The sequence below is a fragment of the Camelus ferus genome, chromosome 12 (assembly GCF_009834535.1).
Source record: "Camelus ferus isolate YT-003-E chromosome 12, BCGSAC_Cfer_1.0, whole genome shotgun sequence".
NCBI lineage: Eukaryota > Metazoa > Chordata > Mammalia > Artiodactyla > Camelidae > Camelus > Camelus ferus.
In genome coordinates, this window is record NC_045707.1 from 60652340 (window position 1) to 60664379 (window position 12040).

Genomic DNA, 12040 nt, shown 5'->3' on the forward strand with positions numbered 1-12040 from the left:
AAGTTTCCTTGCTCTAGGAACATTCTTCTTCAAATCTACTTGATTGCAATTCACAATAAGAAATACATTTAAAATCACAATATAGGACACACACATCCTCCCCTGTAACTGAAACAAAAGTTTCACAAAGCAGTTCTTGCCCTTACTATACATGTACTCATCATGATCTTTTATATTCTATTCCATTCTAGCCTAGTTCATTAAAAAATTTTGAAAAACTCTGCTCTAGAAAATAATAGACATGTTTCAACCTGCTGACAAACTCTGAAGTTACTAGGTTTGCTGAAACTGTGTCATTCACAGAATAATAAACTTCACTCATATATATTTGAACTACAACTACAATATCTCAGATTTCAGAACAGAACCCATAGAATCTTCTCATTGGAATACCAGTTCATTACAGTATCACAGATTCTAAGACTCATTGTTTTCCACATTTTAACATCTCTGAGTTCAGGATGTGTCTTTAAAAAATCAGTGGCTTGGTAAAGTTTAATTGTTAGTATTTCTCTTCTTTCTTGGGTAACATGAAATAATGGTGAGTCTTAAAGTCCATGATTTCTTAGAGTTTCTATGAAATATCTTAGTAATAAGGATTATATAGGCCAAACTCTATTGCTTATTCATTTCCAAGTATCCAACAGACCAGAATGCTTTTTGACATCTTGTTAACATAATGTAATGAGGTGATGAAAACTACTTAAGAAAAAAACCTTAGGGCTGGGCTAGAAGGAAAAATGAGTTACAAAAGGAATTTAGAGATGGCTTTCTCATGGAGCTTTCACTGTTAGCAGGGTTTGATTAAGATCTTTCTGGTTTTCTACCTCTTATTTTGTATTGTTACTTTCAATGACTAGCATTTTACTTTTTTCTCTCACTCATAGGGTTGAGGGAGAGTTCCCCGGACCATGGTTAAAAAGGAAGGCAGAAGGTTACATCCGAAAGTTAAGGTACTAAAAAAAAAAAAAATTAGATTTTATTTTAAAAATGTAACGAATCGCCAAATTCATGTGTATTTGTTCACACTGATACCAACACAACACATTGTAAAACTTAATGACTGTGAAACTGGCAGGAAGGATCCCGAACATGACTAGGAACCAAAATAAATTTGCTAGGCTATTTTCATCACAGCGTGAAGAAAATGTACCACCTTTTCCTCAAAAAAGCCAACAAACAAACAAACAAAAAACCCTCAAAAGAAACGAAGAAAACCTCTAATGAAGAAAACAGTACATTAAATGCCACGATTAATGTGCTACTAGAAATAGGGACAAGTGGTTACTGCTTTTCAAGCCAGACACCACGATGCCTTCTTCCCCCGTCTGGCTGAAACTTTAGGCAAGCCCCAGGCTGGGGAGGCGGGCCTCATGCCCGGCCTCACCGAGGGCGTGGGGTCCCGAGCCCTACCCGGAGCTCTATCGTGCTGTCTCCTCAGATTAGGCAGGCCTTGTACGACCGGTCCCGAAGGCCTCGCCTCAGCAGGCGCGGGGCGGGCGGCGGCGGATTCGCCTCCCGAGACCGCCCTCAAGGGTGCGGAGGCGGTTTGACGGCTGTAAGACTCCAGAATCAGGTGTTGACAGTTGCTCCCGCGCGGCTGACGCCCGCCCCGCAGGGGAGGAGTCTCCGCGGCCGCCTCCGCGCGTCGTCACGTGACGGGAAAGGGGTGTGGCCTGAGCCCGCTAGCCGAGGGGCGGGGCCGGGAAGGGAGGGCTCTCGAATGTGAAGGATCTTGGCGGCTCTGGATGCCCAGAGAGGCGGCGACGCGGTCGATGACAGCATTAGGCCGCGACGCGTTCCCGGCTGGGCGGTGGTGGTAGCGGCAGCCCGGGCGGCTGCAGCCTTAGCTTTCGTGGCGGCAGAGGCCGCCGCTGATAGCCGGCAGAGGGAGGGAAGGTGGGGGCCCGCCCCGCCCTGGACCAGGGGGCCGGAGTTTCCGCCTCCTTCGCGGGTCCTGCCTCCGCGGCGGCGAGACCGCGCCCTTGGTCTGGGCTCGCGCCCCAGCTGCCACCGGCGACAGCAGCCGAGAGAAGTTAGGGTCCGACTGGACGCGTGCAGGGCCCCAGAAGAACCGGCATCTGGCGCCCCGCCTCTCCGGGGCTCCGCACCGGTGAGTGTCGCGTCCGCTCCTCAGTTGGGGGGCGGTGGGATCGCACCCCTGCGGGCGACTGCACCCTGATCCTCACGTTCTGAGTTCGGGCCGGCGGGGACTCCGGGCACCCCGCGCCGGGGAGTTTCTCTTTGGCTCCTTTGTCCCCTTTTTAAGTGGGAAATTCCAAAGGCTGGCGAGGATGGAGTGTTTTGGGGCCCACCGTCGGTGCGTCTGCAGCCTTACAAAGCCGCGGCAGGGGCAGGGGGCCGCTGCGAGCTTTTTGATCGCCCTGAGTGTCTGCCTCCTCCTGAAGTTTTGGCAGGCGGCGGGGGTCTCGCCGAAAGCCCCCGTGCGCGGGAGAGCTAGCGCTTTGTCACTTGGTGCGGTTTAGGCGAGGCTCCCGTTTTCCTGTGACAGCCCCAGAGGAGGCTGTGCCACGCACCGCAGACCGCACCCGCCCTGCAGAGCCGGGTGGCACGATGTTGTTCCTATTAACCTCAGTTCCTCTGGCCTTCTCGTAGTGTAGGAGGAAGGCGGAGCTTTTGTTGTAATTTTAAATTTAATATTTGTTTCTCAGCCCTTTCTCAAGAATGGAATCAGGTTCCATGTTGCTTCACAAAGAGCGTGCTTTTGGTTTATTGAGCCACCCACTCCAGACCTGCCGAGGCGAAGCAACAGTATTTGCAGATTTTCCATTCACGAAAGTCATTTAACGCTCTTCTTTAGGAGAGACATCTGCATTGGGGAACATACCCAATTTCATTTTATCTAAATGCTGCCTGAAATAATAGGTAATTTGGGCTCCTAAACAGATGGGGAAAACGTATCTAGCTGATGATATAAGAATATTCACTTTAAGTGAATAATTTAGTGAAGTTTTTGTCTATTTGACACAAAGACAAATGATTTCTAAGTAGTATTAGAATGCACTGTGTATGTTTACTAGTTTTTATTAACTTCTCCTTAAATTTAGCCTCAAATTAGTGCCACTTTAGGTCTTTTCAAATAATCATTTGGAAGTTTTTCGCCTCCTTTAGTATCCAAGTAGAGCAAGGATTGGGGAGGAGCATGGGTGAATTGCTTGTTAGGTTTTCTCCGTCCATACCATCCGGTGCCATCTAAACTTGATCATGCTGATAGACTATGGTCAATTTCTATGCTTGCTAGAGCTTGTTTTGCAGTGAAATTATTAACGTGTTAGCGTTGTGAAACAGGTTGAGGAAGGAAGAGTAAGGGCATGCAGTTCGCCCGCTATTAAAAGTACAACTGATTTCAAGTAATTGTTCCCCGTTTTTGATAGCGACAGTGTATGGTATGACTACAATATGCCTGTTCAGAGTAATGGGAAAGGGGATAGATGAAACATAAGAACTACCTTTTAGGTCTTTAATTATGGAACTTAAGTTGTTGCGGTCAAATTCCATGTGAACCGTTTGAGCCACAATACATTGTACACAGATGCTTAGAAGTGCCTGTTTAATTAAAAATGGTCATTGTTTATTTCTCTTTCATTGAATCGTGTTTATTGTATCTGCGATCTGTGAAAAGATGCTGCTACATTTTTTTCAGTTAGAATGTTATATTTTAGAGGCAATCAAATATGTTTCTTACAAATCATTTATGGCACCTATAAATTTGGCAATATCTGATTTCTAGGTTCACTTTTGAATTGCAAAACCTTAAAATACACTTTGGGGATAAATATACAATTCTGTGTAGTGAAATTATCTTTTGAGTTTTGATTTAAGAAAAAGGTGATAGAATTATGAACTTACAAAATGTGCATTACAAAAGATCTTTCTTTTTAAAGGACAAATTGCATAATTTTTTAAACTAGTGAATGTTCTTAGTATATTTAAACTTGGTTTACACACAATTCTTTAAGAGCACGTTACTTGAGTTGAAGCATGAGTGACAAAATAAGGAATTGATACTTGGGTGTAGTTTTCTAATATTATTTTGGAAAATCCTTATCCTAATAGTAATACCTGAAGTGTTATATTTTAATGTTTATATTATGAAATCTAAAGCTGTGCACACTTGTAGCAATGCTTTTGGAGCAGTGGAGGATTCAAAAGTGGAAGACAAAGGTCCTACCTTATTCTTATGACTATGACCTACAAATAATATATAAATACAACTTGAATTAAAAAGCCTCTGAATACTTCATTAATGAAGACGGCTGCATACAGGGAGATTGAAATATAGTCTTCTTGTGGGTGAGACACAGGAAGAGATGTATGAACTAATGTGTGAAGATTTCATGTCAGTATTTTCTTTCAGGAAACCCCTGAAAGATTTCAGATCTGTCCTTGTACCTTGGTCACCACCCCCTCATATATCTGCTCAAAAGGCATGAAGGTGAAGGTCTCATCTGGAACACATAATAGAAGGGATTTTTCCTCCTTGAGAAATGTTATCAAGTTTGCAAGGAGAGTGTTTTCTTCAGAGACCTTGTAGGAAAGGAATCCTTGTCCTGAGGCATCATACTCTTCTACCCTTTGTTATTTTTACTTTTGTTTAAGTTAGAAACAATGTAAGCTCTCCATCATAGCAAGGACCTTGTCTATTTTGCTCACCATTGACTCTCCAAATACTTAGTAGTTATTGAATGAAAAAATGTGGTTCCAGATATATGACTGGAGAACCAAGAGGAGTTTGTGGTAATGTAGTCCAAATTAGATACAGACAGTGAGGTGAAAATGTTGGCTTGCGAGGAGGGTAGCAGGTCATTTAATCTGGGGAACGTTCTTGGGAGAGGCCATTCTTCAGTTAGGTCTTGTTGAAAGCTGTCTATCTGAAGATAAGCAGGTGTTCTAAGAGTAGTAGACAGCATGAACCGAAGCATTTAAATTGGACTGGGTAGTCATGTCAGATTAAGCACAGTGAGTCTTTTTCAGTAACATTATAAAGAATTTTTCTTCTTCCCTCACAGCTGTTGCCTCTCCCAGGTGAAAAGATTCCCACACTTTAAAAGAGCCAAAATTTAGAGTGCTTGAGTTTTGGAAGTGACAATGTTACAGGGAAAGCAAGAGCATTGAACTGGAGGTGAGAAAATTTGAATTGGATTTCGGATGGCATCTTATACAAGCATCCTTACGCAAATCACTGGGTCTTAGTTTTCTCATTTGTGAAAGGAGGATAGTAATCCTCATCCCATCCCATTGTTGGGAGAATGAAATTACATAATATATGTGAAAATGCCCATCTCAATGTCTTAAAACATAGAAGTCAATAAACATTAAATTATTTAAAACTTTTTTTTTGTCTTTAGATCTTTAAAAGATGTTTTGGTGCATTTATCACAAACACTAATACCTACTTGACCTTTGCTTTGATTCATGTGGTATTACCTTTAAATTTATCAGTATCAAAATTTTAGACCCTTAGTTTTCTTTCAGTGAGGCATAATGTTTTCTGATAGAAATGAGGCTTAATTTTGTTACTTCTTAATGTTACAAACTGCAGGGAATGCTAGATGCCTCAAATTTGTAAAGCTTTAAGGAATATGTGTAGCTGAAAAGATCTGAGCCTCTAGGCTTCTCTACAGAATTTGTTTTTGAAGAAATTATACTTGCCTGTCATGTGATCTCTGTTCATTGTGAAAAAGCAGGACAGTTTCCTGCTATTAAGGAAAAAAAAACCCCAAAATATCTTCCATATGTTTTTAGTGATCTGAGTTGACTGCAAACCATGAAGAATTGCTACCTGCTGTGCTTTATTTTAGAATTCAGTATTTTTTTGAGCAGGCAGATAGACTTCTGCATCATTTCTTTTCTCAGCTTTTTGTCCCAGTAGCTATTTGTTCTTTTATGAATCTCAAAATTTCATTATTCTTTGTGAACTCTTTGTACTATTTAAATCCACGGAGCTGTCTGTTCTTTGTATAGTATTTGGAAGGGAATTTTATTATAAAAAGACTAAAAAGAGCCGTGAATCTTCAAATGATAAGCCAGTTACCTGCCATCTTCCATATTTACAAAGGACTGAAAAAAAAGAAATGGATTTTGAGCTTGAAGGCTCTTTTCAGATAAAAAGAAGAAATTTTTTGATTTGGAGTTGTTAAAAACATGATAGATTCAAAGGGAGATTGATAGCCTGAAGGGATCTTAGTAGGAGTGGTTGGTAATAATAATAATAATAATAATAATAATAACAACAACAACAACAACAACAGTAATAATAACATATATGTTGACTGCTAACCATGTATCAGGTGCTTGACATGTGTACCTGACAGTGAGCCCCCAAATCAGGCTATTTTCTTGTCCGTTTTTTAAAATCCTCATGCACTGAAAGATTAAGTAGTAGGCCGTGGAAGTGGGGTTTGAACTAAACCTGAGTCACAGGGGAGGCTAAGTAGCAGGTGGTGGAGCTTACCAAAAGCATTTGAATTCAAGGTTTAACCTGACCTTTGACTTCAGAACCTGCACTTTTAGCCATTGTATTGCACTGCATTGTGTAGTTTATTTGCAGTTGCCTCTTGTGACAGGTTTTGACCTTTATGATCTTTTCCAGTCTATTTTGACTTTATGATTTGATCAAAATACAATTTGTAATAAGATGGCATATAGCCTTGATTTTTTTTTACATTTCACATGTATTTGACTGACATCCTGTTTTTTACTTAGTAGACTGAATAATTCTTTATTGTTCTTTCAGTTACCGTTTTCTTACTAAGGAATTCCAGACTAACCTGAAACTTTAAGAACATAGTAGATACAGTATTTTAAGGTGACTTGTTACATTTTTAAAATTTAAACTGTTTTTTTCAAAGAGTAAGACTGATGTACAGATTTGGTATGGATGGTTTTTATGGATGATATTTGAAAGTCGCAAATCTATATAATTGAAATTTATCCTATTGAAATTTCCACCATTAAAGTAACTTGTTTTTTGGCCGCCAAGTGCCACTATTAGCAGGAGTAGTTTATCAGATTACATAGCTTCTTACGAGCAAGGCTCAGGCTCTTGTGAACATTATGGAATCTGTGTGGGTACATTTTGATGAGGTGAGAGTATGGTGTATTTGGAGAGAGAGCAGTTCAGTCAAAGTAACTCCATTAGTGGATAAGAGTAATGCAGTGGGAACCTTGGACTAGAGGACGTGTACATTGTTCAAGCCCAGAGTAGGATGAAGGACTTCTGAAGAGGAGCTTTGCTTACTGTATAATTTTACTTGTTGCTTTGACTATAATGACATTTAAGATCAGCAATCCAGAACTAAGGAACAGTGCTGTGCATCATAGTGGGGAGTTTGTAATAGTTCCTAGGCTGTTTTCCAAAATGTGGATTCATTGACCGAAGGACTCTCTGACTACCTATTCTTTTGGAAATCTGGAGATGTAGAAGAGCACCAGCCCTGGAGTCTGACTGCCCAAGTTCGGAACCTACCCAGCCACTCAGCTGGCTTGTTGCCATGCACGCGGCCCTGTGCTGACATGGGATGACTGCAGAGGGAGAAAGTGGTGTCTTTAGGCGAAGTGAGGCCCAGAGATGCACCCTGTGAGTTTCGTGTGGTTCTTCGGTGGTATTAAAGAGATCTGGAAGTTCTTGCATAATCTGAGTGAAGGAAATAGAAGTTAACAGAATGAGAGCCAGCCAGCAAGCCTGTCATGAGGCTGCTGTTGTGAGGGGAGGGGCCATGCAGTACAGTGTGGGGAGAGCGGCTGTGGAAGGTTCAGCTCAACGCCCACCAAAATTTGTGCTCCCCTGCTGTAGTACAGTTAACCCTGGGACGTGGCTCCTCAACTGGGAACATATTTCTCAGTCATTCTCTCCTTTCTCCTCATCCTCCTTCCCTGCAGCTAGGTGGGGTCACATGACTGGCTTCACCAGTGGAATGTGAATGGAAATGAGGTGGTGTCGCTTTTGAGTTGCGGTGGGAGAAAAGCAGCTGTCTTTCTCCACTTTCTCTTTTCCAGCCCAAGAGCCAGATGCAGAGGCTGGGGTTCTTTGGGTGTGTGGGAGAGCCAGGGATTGGGAGATCTCTAGTCCCTAAATTACCATGTGGAAGAAAGCTGTGCACCTGTGCAAACAGGAGCGCTCATGATGGACAGTAATTTTAATGAGACATTTTAATGTGTGAAGTTACTGAAAATTTGAGGTTTATTTATTAAGCAGCCAGTGTTGCCTTAACCATGGGCTGCATGGGCTGCATAGAAGAGATAATTGAGGCCCTAAGAATATCCATACCAGCAGGAGCTGAGGTGGGGCCAAGTTCAGAGATCCACTGGGTGCTGCTCCAACATACTGATCTGCATATGATACCATTATGACCCTATCAAACCTCCGAGGCCCACGAGGACCCAGAGGGCAGTCCATGGGTCTACATTCAGACGAGTCATAACATTCCCTGTGCCCACGAAAGCTTTCCTCTGTGTCCAGGGTTTCTCTAACTTGGCTCTCTTTACAGTTTGGGCTGGATGATTCTTTGTTGTGGTGGGGGCTGCCCTGTGCGTTGTAGACTGTAGAGCAGCATCCCTCCCCATTACCCATTAGATGTCAGTAGCATCTCCCCTAATTGTATGACTGAAAATATCTCTGGACATTGCCAAATGTCCCCTGGGGGGTAAAATCAACCCCAGCAGAGAACCACTGCCTTAAAAACTGAGTTAACCTGAAAGAAATTATTTTAAACTGAAAGAAACTTATCTTTAATCAAAGGACTTTTTCTCCTCTTAGAAGATGAGTAGAATTCATGGGGGAGGTTTATGAATATGCAACAGAGGAAGCTATTTTTTTTTTTTTTTTTGTGAAACACTAGTTTCTATTGAATGTTGATCTACATGTCTGTTAATTTATCAGCTTAGACATTGTCTGGATTTTCTGTTTTTTCTTTTGTTCTTTCCTTTTCCTTCTGAACTGGTGGCTATACTTCTTGCCTAGATAAACATATTTCCTCCATCCTCCCAACCCCAGCTGTCATGCCCATATGTCTATAGGTTCTCTCTAAATGATGAAAACCAGTAGTTTTGATATTATGACTATGTAAATATTATTTAATGCTAGGCCAGGTAGTATGATTATGATTTCTTTTCCACAGATCCTATTAAGCAGACCTTGGGGCACTTGAAGAAAAATTCCTTGATACCATCAAGGTTTAGTGGATTTTATTTTATTTATTTTATCAGTTGCTTAAAATCTAGCCATTGAATTAAAAACAATGGGCATGACTTCCTGTTTTCTTGGTGTTTCTAATGGCCCCCCTTTTTTGTACTGTATGCTTTTATCATAGTGTCCCCACCCACTAACCCCCACCCCTCCCAGCTCTTCAGCATACTATCTGTTGTACTGTGTTCCTTATTTATTTATCTGGAGTTGCCTGTAATTCTGCTTCAACTTGGACTAGTTGCCTTTTAGGTCTCTTTCTGAAACTTCCTTTCACTGTCCTCTTGAATTGGATCTATTCTATTATAGATCTTCTTCTTCTTTTTTTTACTAAATCTATTTAATCTTTTTCCTGGAGTACATCTTCAAGTAACTTCCCAAAAAAGTTGTTTTGAGAGGCAAATTTTTGGAATTATTCTATGTACAGAAATGTCTTCATTTTGTTTTCATATTTGACTGATAGTTTGGGTACAGTGTTGTAGGTTGTACATAATTTTCCTTTGGAACTCTGAAAGCATCGCTTGGTTGTCTGCCACCTTCCAGGGATGCTGATTAGAAGTCATATGTCATCTAATTTACTGTCTTTTTAAGGTGATTTGTTCTTTCTTCTGTCTGAAAACTTTTAGGATCTTCTCTTTTATCTTTCTGCTACAAAGTCATAATGAGGTATACAAGTTATTTTTGTTTTGTTTTGGTTATTTTTTCTGGGTACTCAGTTGCCCTTATTCTTGAATCAGATTCTTCAACTCTAAGAAATTTTCTTCTGTCTTTGATGTTTTCCTCTCTTCATTTTCTTGTTTGCTTTTCCATTCTTTAAAAGGGGGCAAATGTTTTCTCTCTGGTCAGTGAGACTGATCCTCATCTCATTTTTACTGTAATATTTTGTGATTCTCTTTGCTCTGTGGTCAGGGTTTTTTTTCCCCCCTAGGTTTTTGACTGATTTTTTGAGAAGGGTGGTAATCTATGAATTTTCTTGTTCTCTTTTTCTACCATTCTTTTCTTGTTTTATGTTGTAATACTGTGTTTAGTCTCAGAATATGAAAAGTAGATTTTTAAAAGATATTTGTGTCTCCTTAATTATTTCCTTTTCCTTTCTGGTCAGTTTTTGTAATCTTTTTTTTTTTTTTTTCCATGCTTTGTTTTTCTTGTATGCCTGGTGATGTTTGGTTGTTTCTTCAGGTTTCAGAAAGAAAGACTGGCTTCCTGATCTGGTCATCCCTCTCCCACTGTGATCCTTGGACTGTTTTCCCTGTTTAGGTTTTACCTTGGAGTAAGAATTTTGGGCACAGCACTTCGGGGGCAGGATAGTATAGGATAGGGCCCATCTATTGGCAAACATTTTAGGGAAAGAGGGGGGAGCCTGCTTCCAGGCTGTGGGGCCTCTAAATGCCAGATAAGGAGGGTTTATTACTCTGTACCAGCATCCCCGCTTAGCTGTCCCTAGACAGTTATTCACTGTCTTTAGAGAAAAGCTGACTGTCTTTTTGCCTGGGAGTAAATGCCAGTTGTTTAGGTGCTGCTTGGAGGTGGGAGATGGGAAATGTAGTTGTCCCTTATACAGTTTGTCAAGTAATGTATCATTCTCCTGTTTTTAGCCCCACTATTTATTCCCATCCTTTGCTGAACCATTTACTTTGCAATCATGCCTCTCTGGGGTTCTGTCAGAATTGAACTGGTTCTCAGCCTTTTGCATCACTCTTAAAGGGTATAATGAGGCTGTGGCTTCCTGTGCTTGCTGTATCGATTAACCTTACATCTGCTTTCATCTTTCAGAAATTTGTTGATTTCCCTCTCTGCTCTATCCCCACTTTTAATTTCTTTGTTCTTATGGTTTCATTTTTTTCCTGTATGAATTGCTTTTATTTCAGTGGGATATCTGGAATAACTGGAGGGAGATTTTATGTTCAGTCTCTTATCTTTTATTGGAGACCTTTCCTAGCTTTTTAAATAGAAGGTATAGAACTATTGAACTTTGTTGTTGTTGTTGTTGTTGTTGTTGTTGTTGTTGTTGTTAATATAGGTTTATTCATAGAAATTGTAATCATGATACTGTGTTGAAATACAGTGATATTTCTTCACTGTTGATTTGTATAGGTGTTTGTACCTTTATGTTAGTTGGTCCTAAAATTTGTAATCTTTTTGAATTCTTGTTTGCTTCCTAGTTTTTCTGTTTTCTTTTCTGTTGTCACCTACCCCAACTCAGTACATGTTGTTAACGATTCTCTTGCCATTTCTACTTTGTTACTTGGAAACTAAATGAGACCGTTTCGAATTGTGCATAAAATAGTGACTTTGCTCCAGAGAATGGCATATCAGCTGTAACCCAGGCTCTTGTGATCTTTTGATTATTCATTACTTATTTTCTGTTTCTCAGTTGTATCCAGGCAGGTGAGGTGTTATTCTTTTTCATTTACTTCTCTGCCTTAATTGTTACAGCTACTTTGGCTCCTTAGTTATTGATGTTTTTCTTTATTACTTTTCCTTCTCTTTTGCATGATTATCTTTGGTACTTTAAATGTTGAACTTAGATTGCCTTGCTGGTTTATTGAAGGCCTTAATTTTCATCTCTTTCTTTCATTTTATACCCAAAATAATTTCCCAGCATTGTTTTACATTTTATGTACCTTATTCTCTTTTTTATTTCCCAGCCTCCTTTCCTGAATCTTCAGGTAAATTGATGGATTGTAATTTATCCTGGGCAAGCAAATTTAAATTAATCTGTTTCTCCTCTCTTCTTTGATATTGCTGCATTTCCCTGTTACTCTTGTTCAGCCCTTCTCTCATGAGATTTTGTAATTTTTCCTTCTATAGTTATGGTTTTGACTGCTGGGATGT

At 40.4% G+C, this 12040-nt stretch overlaps 1 protein-coding gene across 4 annotated transcripts in view; it reads left to right on the plus strand.

Annotated features, from left to right (window-relative positions):
* Window positions 1-1719: 1719 nt before the first annotated feature.
* Window positions 1720-12040, plus strand: part of OSBPL8 (oxysterol binding protein like 8) — a 133800-nt gene continuing 123479 nt past the window's right edge. For 2 of the 4 annotated variants that reach the window (XM_032493724.1, XM_032493726.1), the window contains exon 1: window positions 1723-2113. The gene's annotated coding sequence lies outside the window, so the exon portion shown is untranslated. Of the gene's footprint in view, window positions 2114-5030; window positions 5144-12040 lie in introns of all 4 variants that reach the window. The other 2 variants (XM_032493725.1, XR_004324806.1) reach the window with 2 other exon arrangements.